We start from the raw sequence: 15659 nt of genomic DNA on the forward strand, positions 1-15659 counted from the left end.
AGCCCATTTTTTTTCTGTGACACATTTCTTTGTCTTTCTGGCAGTCCATGCCATCCACAGAATTCTCCTCCAACACTGCATTTCAAATGTGTTGATTCTCTTCATATCAGCCCTCTTTACTATCCAGTTTTCATAATCATACATAGAAACTGGAAACTCAGTAGCATGTATGATTTTGACTTTGATATTTAATTATATATACCAGAGGTGTTGGACTGCCAAACACCACGCTTTACCCACCTCTGCTTCAAGGGCTTGCAACACTTGGAGATTAAAAACTTTATCATACATGGCTTTTAAATGGCCATTAAAGGTTTTTTTTAAAATCACCTTTAGCAATACTTACTTCACAACACCATCTCAGTCTTGTTGCTGCCTTTTCCTCAAAGCGTTGTTAGAGTGTACCTGGTTATTGAAGGGAAAACCCATCAATAAGCTCCCAAACAGAGCTTTAGTCCTGAGATGCTCAGATGTGATAAGTTCCCTTGTGTGGCAGTTCTGGTATTGGGCAATCATGTTGTTTCAGTGTCTTCTCTTATCCCCCTCACCACATTATTCCAGAGAAGGATTTTTTTTAAAAAAAACTTTTTTACTTTTTTCTGTCCCCCGCCCCAAAGACAAAATGACAGCCTTCTTCCCAGGAGGACTTGTGAAATCATGTCAAAGAAAACTCTCCCTCCCTCCCTCTCTCTCTATATATATCTTTTTTAAAACTTTATTAAATATTAAAAACAATACAATAATACACAATCACATATATAACACCCAAATATGTGTGTGTGTGTGTGTGTGTGTGTGTGTGTGTGTGTGTATCAAAGGACACACATGCACAGGGTAGGCCAGCATGCAAGATTCAGGCAGAATTATGGCAGCAAGGTGGAAATCAGATCACATGGACATGGATCACCAAAGCAGCACTAAATTACTAATCCAGAGAATGTGTGATAAAGATTGATGCAAATCCAGTATGCTTCTGCTATCAAACCAACATGATTGTGGTGGGACAGCAGGTATGAGTGGTAAAATCCTAATATTAAATTCAGATTCTCTGTTCTTCATATGATAATACAGTAGTAGCAAATGGACAGGCACAGATGTTGTTGTCATTGATATTGTTATAATTGTCATCATCATCATCTTTATTTATAGTGCCACCTTTCCCTCAAAACTGGGATTCAAGGCAGTTTACAAATTAAGGAATGAACCAAATCCAAGTGCATAAGCTGGAACAAGCAGTGGCAAAATGGAGAAAGTACCAAAATGTTAAAAACCCGACTACTGACTAATTAGCACTCAGTGGGGAGAAAATGTCATAATTAAAACAAACTGAGTGTTTAAGAAATAAACTGCAGAACTTAATGGCACATTATCTACTGGAAATCCTCCCCAACAGTGCTGCCTGGCTTAAAAGGTAGGTTTTTGTTCATCGGTTCATCATAACCATAAACAAGAATCCCAAAAGTTATAGGATTGTTAATCTAGTTTACAACCTCATAAATTCTGAACAGGATACTAGTCACAGTTTTTAAAAACCCACAAAGGATCAATATTAAAAATAAACAAAATTATTGATAACATTAAAAACAATTTAAAACATACAATTAAAATGTTAGGAAACTATTTTTTTAAAAAAAATCATTGATATCTGATGATTCTCCATCTGTGAGTTACCCTGCTTGTATGCATCTTTCGCAAGATACTGGAACCATCATTAATGAAGAAAGACTGAGGTCTTCCTTTAAAAAACTTTTTTCAACATGTTAAACTTTGTCCTTATCTTCTTCCCTCTTAAATACTCTTATTTTAATCACACACAAAGAAAAAAAGAGATAACAGCATTGATGTGCATCTTAGATTTCTTTTACAGTGGTTGTGCCTTTTGTACTAGACTAGTTTAACAAAATGAAATTTCCAGAATTTCCATCTGTAAAGCCAAAGAAATATTTGCACATGTCCTCTATAGACTGAAAGCATTTTCCCAAAGCAATCTACAGCCAGGGTCAAACTGACCCTGGGTACAAACCCAAAGCTGTCAAGATTCATTTGGGCTGATCTGAAGTCCTTTATCACTATTTCCAAGGTTTGCAGCTGATCTTAATTAACTGTGTGTCAATCAGGATATAATGCGCTTCTGTCCATGTTGGATTCTAGCTGACATGAAGGAGAGTGTGGATTTTCAAGTACTGCTTTTAAGAACATATGAGAATTCAACCAAGGGAGCTTTTTGGAGCTTGAAGGCACATAACAACAACAACTCTCATTCGGAGATTCTTCAGTTGTAGCCGGGGGAGAGGGGCTTTGAGACACAAGGAAACTTGCATCTGGTCAAGAGATCTGGAGGTTTTTAAAGAGTAGACATTTTTGTTATATAAGTCTTCCAGCTTTTTGTCATGATCATTATATTTTTCTTCTATTGAACTAATTTTGTCTTTGATTTTAATTATCTCAGAGGTAGTCTTGTCTACTGAAATTCTTATATCTTTTAAGTCTATCCTTATTTCTTTACGAATATCTGATTTGAAATCAGACATTTCCTTTTGTAAAGAAGACATTTTTCCCCCTAACTCTAATGTAATTCTACGTATCTCTTCTAACATACTGGGATTATTTTCATAAGGCTGCTGCTGCTGTTCTAAAGATGGCCTGCGAAGTTGTTGTTGCTGTAAAGTCTGGATTTTCCCTGTTTGGTTTTTCTTTTTTGGATCCATTTATCATTCCTAATTAGAGAAATATGTTATTAGAAATAATATCCTCTTCAAATATACTTCAATTGGTCAGTCACGGTTTTTCTTTTCCCTTCTCCCTTCTTTTAACTAGTGTTGTTTACACCTTCTTATACACTATATTCTTCTTTGAATTATCCTTTCTTTCCTATTATCATGCGGAGAACCCACAAAACCTTTAAAAAAAAAAGAGAGAGACATCAGAACCTTACAAATCTAGTAAAGCAAAGCTTATATCCGGTTTGAGACCTAGTTTCTTTCACTTTGCACTATAGAGGCTAGAACTTGTATTAATTAACCAACGGATCTATCTGAACTTAGGCCTTTTTATGGTGACTTCAAGAACCCTATTTGGGGGAAGAGCACCAAATTGTAAACAAAATTTCCTTATCTTCTATACACCATAAAGGTTGCTGATGGTCCTATTGCGAAATTCGCGACAGCAAAGCTGCAGTTAGGGTAAGTTCAATGACTTCCTGATCCTAAGAGTGAGAGTCTGGTCGCAAAAAAACCCACTTCTACTCTGTTGAGGATTACAAAAGTCTGCATAGAACCCCTCTGATCCCTCTATACTCAGAGGAGTTTAGTTGTGCGGTTCCACAACTCAGCACTGCAGGCTGTGGACAATCCTGCAATTAAGTCAGGATCTCCTATGAACCACCACCGCAACCGGAGGTATGGCGCCGGGATGGGGAGATGGTAATCCCTGGGCAGGGGGTAATCGGGGGAAGAAACAGCGCTCCTCCTCTGCAGCCGCCGCCGCCGCATCAGCATGCGATGTTCCTGGGCCTTTTGTAGGCCCTGGGCAAGGCCCTCTGCTGCTGCGCCGCCGCTGCAGCTGTCGCTGCTTGGAGGGAGGTGGTCCGGGGGCGGAAAGGCCCCAAAAGCGCTGCTCTCCTCCTCCGCCGCCGCCGCCGCCGCCACATCAAGCAGACGAAAGTCTCAAATGGGAATACAAAAAAAGAGAAAAATCTTTAAAAATAAGAGGTTTACCTGAAGTAGATAACGAAGATCTTTATGAACACCATTCAAGTCAAATATAGCCTTTAGTGATTCCTGTGCCCAAATACTACCTCCATAAAATACTTAGAATTTTTCTGAGAAGTAAAGCTTTCACTTAGGTTTCCTAAACTAACCTCTTTCTAAAGAGAAAGAAAGTATCCTATTTGCTTCCTACAACCCTTTATGAGACTAGTTTTTTAGATTGGTCTGTTAACTGAATTGTGATCTGTTTTCCTTTAAAACATGAGCCCTGGTGGTGCAGTGGTTAAATGCCTGTACTGCAGCCATTCACTCAAAACCACAAGGTTGTGAGTTCAAGACCAGCAAAAGGGCCTAAGCTTGACTCAGGCTTCCATCCTTCCGAGGTCACTAAAATGAGTACCCAGACTGTTGGGGGCATATTAGCTTACTTGCTAATTAGCTTACTTGCTGTTCACCGCTATGATCTTTGGAATAGCGGTATATAAATAAAACTTATTATTATTATTATTATTATTATTATTAAAACCATTACAGCTGAAAAGAGCCAGCATTTGTGGAGACTTAATAAAGCGTGGTATTTTGCTTTATTTCTCTAAAGTGTTGGCATGATGATGACGGACTCTAAATAAAAATAATCAAAGGTCAGAAGTTGTATGTGCGTTTGTGTGCGTGTGAGTCCAACAGTTTGCTTGTTACTTAACTCTTGTTGTTGTGTGCCTTCAAGTCATTTTCTACTTGATCCTAAGGGGAACCTATCATGCGGGCTTCGTGGCAAAATTTATTCAGAGGGAGTTTACCTTTGTCTTCCTCTGAGGCTGAGACAGTGTGATTTACTTATGGTCACCTAGTGGATTTCCATGACTGAGCAGGGATTTGACCTCTGGTCTCCAGAATCATACTCCAATGCTCAAACCATTATACCACAGTGGTTATACTTAACCATAATTCCTAAATTCCTAAATAACACATAGGAACAATTCCAAGCATGAAAATGTCTTTCTCAACTACAGCTTCCAGAATCCCCTAACCAAGAATCCAATCTCCTGCCTTCACCTACCAACCTCCCACCTTTTAGATGTAGATGTAGTTTCCCATGGTGGAGCATCACTCAGCCCTGGTCTTTCAGGAATCATAAGATTGTGTACTTAACTGCAGACAGATAGGTAGGTTTGAGTATGTAACACGCATGTGCTTTTTCCTATTGGAGAAAAGGAATCAAAGCACAGTGCTTACTTTTTAAATGCATGTTAAACTCTTCAGAAATTTCATTTGTTAGCATGTTTACTTGGCTGACTGAAACTTACATTAATTGCTTTGCAAATTGTTCACAGCCAGAATTAAAATCAAGCCACCAGGTACAGGGTGATATGAATTAGGCAGAAATAAAAATCATTTTCATTGTTTGTGTACTTCTTCATATTTTTAGGAGGGAAAAGCAGCTGGCCAAAGAGAATCAATGTGTGTCTTGTTATACTGTATAGCTGAAGTGATTTTCCAGCTTCAACTGGAATAAATACAAAGAAATACACCAATAAAAGAACCACTCTGGTTCTAAACTACAGTCAAGTTGATTGATTAAAGTTGTGTTGCTTGTACTAAGAAGCTAAAACAGTCTGCATCCATCAAGGGTCCTTTCAATCAATATTCAGCTAAATATTTCTGTAGTTGCATATAAAGTTATATGCAGTCCATCAGCACAACAATATGGAAAATTTTCATGACCTTTCTTGAAGAAAACTGCTGGCACTCGATCTGGGAGAATGGTTAAAAAAAAAAAAAGCCTCCTCTTATAATGAAGCTTCTGATTTCTGTCCCCAGAAAGTCATGATCCCATACAGCCCATGTGGTTTTAGTTGCCAGGCATTTTGAAACTGAAATCTGCTTGTTGAGTGGAGTGAGCCATACTTGCAACACCCATTCATTTCCTCTGAAGCAACAAGTGCTGCCTCCATGTCTTGGGATGATGATTACTACACCTTTTAGGGCTCAGATATTAATCCATACCCTCCCATTATCCCAGTTTGGCAGGTGTAGTTCCAATTATTACTCTGTCACCCCACTTTTTCAGCCACTTTTAAAATGGCCCAGTTTCTATCTCCTCCTCTCACTTTCCCTCTTTGTCTTCAGTTTACTTTAGTTGTTGCAAACTGCGTTCAAACTGCAAAAGTCATTTGTGTAGGGTAATTTAAGTTTCCTAAGGCTTCAATCTTCAATAAGGAAACAAAAATAGCATGTAGTTTAAAACAAAAGTTTACTAATGGATTTAATCTATCGTTACATAAAAGCTATATCCTAATCCAGCAAGTGAATAGTACAGCTAAAAAGAAAAAATATTTCACCATCTTTCCAAAGAAAGTTGAGAGAGGAGGAAGACCAACAGTTCAGTTGAAATCTTGAGAGAAAAACATCAGTTATTCCCAAAGGGAGAGTGGCCTAAATCACATGATTAGTTTGAATGAGAGAGGGGAAAGAGTTTGCATGCAGGAATTTCCTATCTACCTAAGGAGGGGGAAAGAGAATGCAAAAATTGTCCCACAATTTGCACTCAGTTAACCCAGCAGGAAGGGAAGCATGAGTGAAGTCTTGACCTTCCCAGTAGGGTCAGGCAAAAGCAAACTGCTGTATCTTCCCCAGCTTATTTAGTCTTCCTCATTAATAACTTTTCTGCCCTGTTTGCTGCCACAACTGCTGCAACTTTTATGCCTTTCTGTGGGTTTCCTTATACTCTCCCTGTGAGCTTCTACTACAGGCAACTTAACAGATGGGCTTTAAAAATACAATTGATTTTGCTAAGAATGTGTTTCTTTCCTCTCTCCCCAGGTTTTCAAGGTGACACATCAGGGGCACTTTCAGAAGGCAGCACTAGTAGACACCATGGCCTCTGGCTTCAATAGACAGCATGAAGGTAAAAATACTGAAACTTAATCTAGACAAGACAGAGGTGCTCCTGGTTAGTCAAAAGACAGATCAGAAAAAGTGCTATTTACCATTGTTTCCTGGATGAAAAAAGAGTTTCCCAACACTCAACAAATCTAGTTGAGAAGAGCTGTACTTTTTGTGCCTGGTATTCACACAGCCTCAGAAACTGTTCAGTGCAGAAACACACAAAGAGCATTTGACAAAAGAAGCTTTGAAATTAAAAGCACATTTTCCACAGAGACACAAAAACTGTCATGCAGAAAAACTTTTTTGTTTTCAGAAACACGTTTGTGTGTAAAAGTAGAGATAAATAATTAGTGAAAGGATGGTTGTTTTGCAGGCAGTGGGCTTATGCTTATTATGGCTATAGGTTTTGAATGGTGTGCCAAAGGTAATGCCCTGTCAAACCAAACAGACACCAAGCAAATTTTAGAGAACAAGATGTCTGTGCACCTGCAGACATACATTCCCAGTGTAAGCCTGGCATCTCTAGGTAGGACCAGAAAAACATCCACATAAAACTCTAAAGAGCTGCACACAGTGTTGACCAGATAGCTAGGTAGGCCAATAGTCTGACTCCCTTTGCTTCTTTCCAAGAGAAAGTTCATGAACGTAATGGTTGAACAAGCAGGAAAGCATCCAAGGCAATCCAAGTTGGTGATGAATTTGCTCAGATGAGATACTGAGCCAGCTATTGAAGATAAAATACTTAATTGTGTAGTATGGTGTGACTGATAAAAAGTAACTATGGCCTGTTACAGACTGCCAAAATAAAGCTGCTTCAGGTCTCTTTGGAGGTATGCTGTTTAAATGATGCCTGCATCCTAAGAATCCAGAAGCTGCACCAAAGCTGCACTCCACTTAGGAATGGAGTGTGGCTTCGGCACAACCTCCGGACTCTTAGGACCCATGCGTCATTTAAATAGCATACCTCCAAAGAGACCCCAAGCAGCTTTATTTTGGCAGTCTGTAACAGGCCCATGTGATTACTCTGTCCTGGCCTTAGAAGGTAGGAAGTTACTTTAAGTATAGTTCTTTCTTCTACTCTGGCAAGAAAAGGAATGGTTATCACATGACTGGTCAAATGAAAATATTAACCAAATGTGAACTACAGGAATATAGGATTAGCAGTCTGAGCTCTTATTCGTTATAAAAGTGGGAAACAAATTGACAATGTGGAACAATATGGAAAAGGCACAATAAATAGTGTCTGACTTTTCTTTCTCACCCTTCTGCCTGTTTTGGCTCATTCTCAAAACTGTTATACAGCACGCCCGCGCCATACACAGGCTCGCCATACATGGATTTGAGTTCACGTGGATAGCAAGCCCTAATATGGTGAATGGGGTGCATGCCTGTGGTGTGCGCTGCACTGTGCACTGCAGGGGTGCATCCCATTCAAATGAATGCAGCTTGATCATACGTGGAATTTGCCTTACGTGGGGGGGGGGGTCTAGAACAGATCCCCTCATAAGGCAAGAGTGCACTGTAGTGTATTTGAATCAGGCCAGTGTATCTAATTTGATCATACATACAGTGAGGATGGCAAGGGAATTTAGATCAAAACATTAATTGGGCTGGGCCTACCATAAGGAAGTCAGACATTTGCCCCAGGCAATAGATGCTGGGGAGATGTAGTGCTGTAGGAGAAACAGTCAAGTTCCAAAAATGTGTCCTGTACACCTAAGTATAGCATGCTGTCTTCAGGTGTGCTCCCATCATCAGTGCTGAAGAAAGATTTAACTGGCTTTCCAACCAGCCTTTGTATATGAAGTGGGAATTGACTGCCATCTTGTTTTTCACTCCAGTCAGCAATGTATTTTTAGCTAGCCCTTGTTATCAGTAAGCTGCTGAAAATCTTATTAAATACAGGTAAGTTCTGAATAAGATCAGATTTATTTTAAGGCTTGGTTTTTATACATGTCTCCAAGGTGATTTGCATACCATCCCTTGCATAATCTATGTCCTTCAACTGGCTCAGGCCATTCATTTACTTACCCATCTACAAGCATGTAGATTTCAGGCATCATACAGCAGAAGTTGAGTAAAGAAATATTTTAGTGCTAATACTAAAGAATGAGTGGATATATTTATTTCCATATGAGGCTATAGTGAATCTGCTCCCTGCATCCATGTAAAGTAATTTATGAGACAGTATTTGGCATATCTAACAATGGAGTTACATGCTTTATGTATTGTAAATTGCCTTAAATTGTAGACAGGTTGTGAAAATGGTGTGTGACAAATTTCTCTAGATGCAAATTTCTCTAGATTTGGAAGAGTAGCCATAAAGAAACTAGATAAAATTATCAAATGTAAAGCTATATTATTAAGCAAGAATCATCCATGACATAGTATTTCTTATTTCCATGTATGATTCTGGACATTGAACAAAGCTGATATGAAGAAAATACTGGTACTGGAGAAAAGTTCCAAAGAAAGAGAGTTCTACACAGACCACTAAAATACAAATATATGCTTCCTAGAACAAATCACTGGAAGCCAAGATGGTAAAACTCTCACTTGAAGCTAAGATAACTAAACTGGGGTTAGTGTACTTTGGACATATCTTGAGATGATGTGATTCCTTGGAAGAGATTATAATGCTTGGTAAAGTGGAAGATATTTGACAGGGATCACACTATAAGCAGGTTGATTCAGTCAAGGATTCCACATCGGTCCTGTTCTCACACTGTACCGGTAGGCATTGCCAGAAGTTCAAAAGCCAAAGGAACAAGAAATATCCAGTTACAAACAGTCCAAAATCAGAGGCCAGAGATTAGCATAGTCTGAGCAGGAGTAGCATATTATCAGAGTCAAGAAACAGTCCAGTCGAGCACCCACAGCAGCTGATGGAGAGCAAGAGGTAAAACACACTTGCTTCCAGCAATTCAAATGGAGGAAGGACCCCAGCCACACCCATCTTGCGGACAATACACTGCTCACTCCACATTTAGTGGGGTTTGGGATAAAGGACCCCCATGAATGTGGAAAAACTGCAAATAAAAAAACAAGAGTCTTTTTACCTAAGAGAACACCTCTCTAGGAAACTCCAGGTCATCCAGTGTAACTCTATGGTCAACATCTGTCAATAAGTGATCATAGAATCATGCTGGAGGACCTAGAAATGCCTAAAGAAACGTTTTCTCTAGGAACATCTAGATTCTCCAGCACAACTCTATGGTCAACTTTGGGCAGAGTTGCCCTGGAAGAACTAAAGATTCCTAGAGAGAATATATTAATCAAAACTGCAAATAACAAATCCACAAAAGTCAAAGCCACAAATGTGGAGGGACGACTCTGTTTCAAGAGTGCATTTCACAGCTGTGCATGTGTAGCCTCTCACTTTGCCTGTAGGAGAGGGTTTGGGTTTGGGTCAAAAGACAAAACTTGCATCTTTTCTGGGGATATGGAACTCTGTCTTCTAATTCCTCTTGTGGAGAACTCAGCTGGCTGTCAGGCTTCTTTTCCAGGAGGAGATATTCTTGAGGGTGGGCATGACAACAGCTTTGAGTGTGCAAAACCTGAGCAGAAGAGCTGATGACCAAGACCCTTGGAGCTGGAGGTCTCTTGTTCATTGAATTGCCATAGGATGAAGTCGATTTGGCAGCAAATAACAACGACATCAATAAGTTGTGCTCTGCTTACATTACCTACAGTCTAGTGGGGGAAATCTGTTTTCATTGCTGATTAGATCATAAATAGCAACTGACTTTATTTTTAATTTTTTTGGCCAAAGCTAACCAAAAGATAACACTAATCAGCCCTAGGTGAAAGAAGTCTTGGATTTACTAACAGTAATTGTGTGTCTGTGTGTGTGTGTCTGTGCATCTGTTTATTTTTAATTAATTTTGCTTGCACTTACAGATCTTCATAAGAAACCAAGTCAGATAATATTCTAGAGCTGCCTAAAAAAAATACCTGTGGCAAAAGCTGCTGTTGCTGCCGCTGCTATAACAATGTAACAAGTTGGTGAATGAAATAATGAAATAATAATTGGGTTATCTTGATAATTAAGTTCCAGCTGCAAGGATATATATCACTTTATAATGACTTTTTAATCAGCATATACGGAAGAAATTGTAAGCACTTGTGGGAGAAATCTAAACAATAAAACAGAAGGAGAAAGTGCCTAGCGGCATTTCACCTTTCTAGTGGAATTCAAAGTATTTGCAAGGGCTTGGTGTTGTCAAGCCACGGCAGATGGGAACTATTTGAATTCATATTCTGAAGTTTCTACTGCAGTCATAGTCTTTTCTGGGCCCTTCACATATAGGGCTACATATTACTATCATTTAAAAAAATATAAAAAAGAACAAACTAGAAATCTGAAGGGGAGAACCTTAATTTTGCTAAATACTGTATGTTAAAATGCATAAATTCACTCAAAATGACATAGCCATGTCTAAACAGGATCAGTCACATTGGCAGGTTACATACCGCCGAGAAGCGGCGTTCTCCCGCCACCGCCGCTTGCAGCGTCCGGGAGCTGCAGCTGCCACACCAGGCATCTCCTGGATGCTCCGAGGAAGGAACGTGGAAATCGCACTCCTTCCGGGGCCGGAGAAAAGGCACATTATGCGCTGTGGCGCGGCCTCAATATGTCACAACCGCACCACCTCGTGTGGAGGCGGCACGGTCATGACGTAATCATGGTGGTGGCCATGTGGAATGGCCGCTGCCATTTTGTGCACGCAGAGCGCGTACTAGGGTTAGGGGGTGCAGAAGCACCGCCCCTTCCTAACCCTAGTACGCGCTCGTCGCGTACTTTCTGGCGGTCTGTAACCCTCCATTAACTTGTATGGTGGAAGTGATGGTAGAGGGAGAGATGGATGAGATAGGTGTATATAGGTTGTATAGTATTGGGTGTGTGTAAATGGAGTGTGGGATCTCACATTTGGCTTAAACCACTTGGCATCTCATCCTCAGAAGATTGCCCATGATCAAATGGGGCTGTTTGGAATGAACAAGGCTCTATACCTCTACTATAAGTTAAGTCACATGCATCTTTGGTCTTTTGACACTGAGTGAGGCTGTTCATCCATCTTGTCTGGAAATCGCTGCATGATGGGCAGCAAGTTTTCTCAGCTTGGAAGAGTTTCTTTTGGTACATCTCCCTGGGCATGCAAGCTGGGGGAGGATGGGAGGTGTAATCCATTATGTAACTTTTCACTTTTTCCCAGTACTGTACTATCTTAAAAGATCATTCAAAGTGGAGGCTGTAGTCACTGAGCCCTATCTCTAGTCCATAATGTCTCATATAAACATGAAATTATCGCAGTATTTGAGCCACTTGACAGCAGAAGAGAATGTTTGAAATGGCATCTAAGCCTCCTTCTCTTATTTCTTATAGATATACAAATGCATATATAGCTACTGAACTTTTGTGGTGAGGGGAATATACATCATGACTTGCAAACCACACTTCCGTTTAAATTTTCAAGCCACCTTGAAAATTTGTTAGAAACAGCAGTTTGTGGTTATGGGGCACCTTCCATTTTTAGTGAAGAAATAATTCCTCCTTAAAGTTCACACATTTCTAGGAGCAGCTTCCCTTCTCCTTTCTTGTGGGTATCTCCACAGGTATTAACAATCCCTGTTTTTCAGCTAAAGTCAGGCTCGACTGCTACTGAATACTGGTCATTCGTTGAACATGAACACTTGGTGCAGTAAGGCAGTAGTGAGCAGAAATCAGCACAGGAGAACTTTTCATTTTTTTTAAAAGAACCTCTAAAGTTTTGTACATTTTTATTAATAAGCATAAACAATATTTCACATACAGAATTTTTACCTTGAGAATACTTGAGTCAAAATTTTGATTCCAAATAAAATGCAGTGATGCGGGGTCACCATCTGTTTTCCAGCAACTGGGCTGCAATTTTTAAAGATCTTGCATATTCAACATTATTCATCGCATTTAGTCGTAAGATCTCAATTTTTATTGCCATCATTTGTACAGTGTCCTCACAATTGTAATAGATTGGCAAAGATCTCTGTCTCCCAGTTTTATTTAACAAAAGCAACAACAGGCTGGCTGGCTGACTCACTCACTCACTCACTCATTCTCTCTCTCTCTCATACACAAGCACACACGCACAGATTCAGATTTTAAATTATACTACTAAAATAAAAAAGGTGATTTAATTGTGTGGACTGGAATGCTAACAGGAATGTTTTTTTGAATGTAGAAGGAGCACAAGTTAGTTCCACTATTTCTGATTTCAGAATTCTTTAATTCTAATTGTTTATCTTTTGCTCTTGGTGGTTTTGGGGTTCCTTCCACCCTACACAATAATGATGCTATGATCCACTCTATCATGGCAACATCCTGTGGAATCCTGGGAGTTGCAGCCTAGGGAGGGGTATTTAGAATGTTTAGCTAGATACCTCTAGAGGCTTACCAAACTACGAAGCCAAGGATTCAGTAGGATGTTGCCCTAGCAATTCAAGAGGATTCATACTACAATAACTATGTAGTGGGAAAGGCCACCAGTTTAAAAAATGAAGTAGATTCCAGAAACCAGAGGTCTTGCTGACCTGTGGCAAGCTGGTTTAAAGAGATATGTGAGGGGAAAACATTCCAAGATTCCTGCAGTCACCAGCCACATGGTTGTAAGAAAAATCAGCTTTGTCCTAGTGAACGCTTGGGTTATTGGGTTAAGAGAAGAATCCAATTTGTTTTGAGGGAGTTCCTTCATATACTGTATATACTTCTAGTTAAAAAGTAACAGATTACCTACAATATTCAGGATTTCTATTTTTCTGCTTTCCTGTTCTATCTATCTATGTATGGGAGCGCTGAATGGATTTCTCAAAGATTTACAAAGGAATAATGTTCCTAATGATATTAACATTATTGGAATTATCTTAAATGTTTCCCAGCTGGCCAACCACACAACAGCCAGAGGTTTTGTGAAAGAGAAAAGATATTTAATTTTGGATGTCATACATATGAAACTCTGGAGAGCTTTCAAACCAAAACCCAAAAATAAACTATTAATCATATAACACTTTCTAATAGTCTCAGGTGAAAGCAAACTGCTTCAGCTTGTGTGTTCTTCCTCATTAGTAACTTTTGCCATCTTGAGCATTCTCTGATGTTGCTGGACCACACATGTCCCAGTTTCCACCTGTGCAATGCTGGAGAATATGCATAATGGTAAGATGTTTTTGGTTCTTTCAGTGGTATTAATAGGCCAGACACACATCTCTTCATGTATTATTCCTATAGATGTAAAAGGCCTATCAGTTTACAAATATCTGTTTCTGCTGGCATAATGAATTGTTCTTGTGGAAAAGCTGGTTCTTTGCTGGCTCAAAAAGGAGCAGCATTTTGCTGCTTCTTTTTGTGCCGGCAAAAAGCCGGGTTGGGGATGTGGTGTGCGGTTGCTGTAGGCCCAACCCAGCATTCAAAGGGGAGGCGTCAAGCCATCCCTTCAGGGCTGTCTCTTTCAGCCCTTTAGTGGAGATCATTTGAACCTCATTACCTCTGAGTGTGTTGCTATGTATAGAACTATCTGTCCTGCCAGTACATTTAGCTGCCATCCAAAGTGTTGCTCATTACCTTTAAAGCCCTAGATGGCTTGGGCCCAAGTTACTTGAAGGAACGCCTCTCCCTACACAATCCACCCCACACTCCCAGAACAACTGGGAAGAATCTCTTGGATTACCCAAAGACTGAACTAACATCAACTTCCCACAGGAAGTTTACTGCTATGGCTCCCAAATTGTGGAATGGCTTGACGGAGGAGATCCATCTTATTACCACTTAGATGCCTTCAAGAAGGCACTCAAGATGGATCTCTTCCGGCGAGCCTATCACCCTGATCTTCTATAACAATTATAATAAGACACTTCATTTTGAGCATGCATTGGAAGCTAGATGCTGATATGAATTTTTATAGGATTGATTTCTTGCTGTGTTTTTTGCATTTTATGTCACATAAATGTATTTTAACTGAATTGTAATTTTAAATTTACTGTTGTACTCCCGCCTTGAGCTGCAGGGAAAGGCAGGAAATATACAAATAAAAACCATTATTATTATTATTATTATTATTATTATTATACACAATTTTTCAAGTGATATATCTTTTTGTAATCTATTTTCCCTAAATTATTTATGGCATTGTTAAATTCAGAGAAGCGAAACAGCAAAGGGCAATAATATTCTAGTGTGCATGAGTTTAGAATGCACAGTTTAGAAACTTTGTGTTAATTATAGCTCCAGAAGCTACCTGAGGAACAAATACAAAACTAGATGAGTAAAAATCATAGAAAGTATTCAGTAAACAAAATCCAGAATTTTAGTATTTCAGTTTGAAGGAATACAGTAGACAAGTCATTTTGATTTCAAATCATTACTGCTAGGCTTGAGAGTTAAGGCAAATGTGTGTGAACTGGGTCCCAAACTGGCTTCAGAGTTACATTATTTTTTAAACTTTTTTTTTAACAACAGTATTCAATCATGGATCATGTATGTGGCTGTGGTCCAGGCTATCAGCAGACTATGGCCCTATTCAGATGGTGAAAATAATCCAGGATAAATCTGGGTTGAATCTCTATTGTTCACATTCATCCTGAATGCACCCAGTTAAGTTGGGGGGGGGGGGGGCTGCCAAAAAAACTGGGATAATTGATATCAGTTTTCCTCCCAAGTTTTTTTAAAAAAAGATTTGCATCATCAGCAGTGTGAATAACCACTGTGAATAGACCAGGGATAATTCAGGATTAAACTCTGCATGCCTTGAACACATTTAGAATACATTTGCATTGTTGACTCCATGATTATTCAAGTGCTGGCACGTGTGAGCAACTCCCAGAGATGCACTTAGATGCAGTTTTATGGTGTGAATAACAAACATGGAGTGCATGAATGAGGTCATTCGCAATGCTCTGCTGGGGACAAAAAGATGTTTGAATGACCCCTCTATCACTCCTCTCTTGATCTCCTCAAGAGAGGCTTTTGTCTCAATCCCATCCCCTTTAAAGGCACAGTTGGTGAGGATGTGAGACAGAGCCTTGTCTGTGGCT

The sequence above is a fragment of the Sceloporus undulatus genome, chromosome 2 (genome assembly GCF_019175285.1).
Source record: "Sceloporus undulatus isolate JIND9_A2432 ecotype Alabama chromosome 2, SceUnd_v1.1, whole genome shotgun sequence".
In the NCBI taxonomy this organism is placed as follows: domain Eukaryota; kingdom Metazoa; phylum Chordata; class Lepidosauria; order Squamata; family Phrynosomatidae; genus Sceloporus; species Sceloporus undulatus.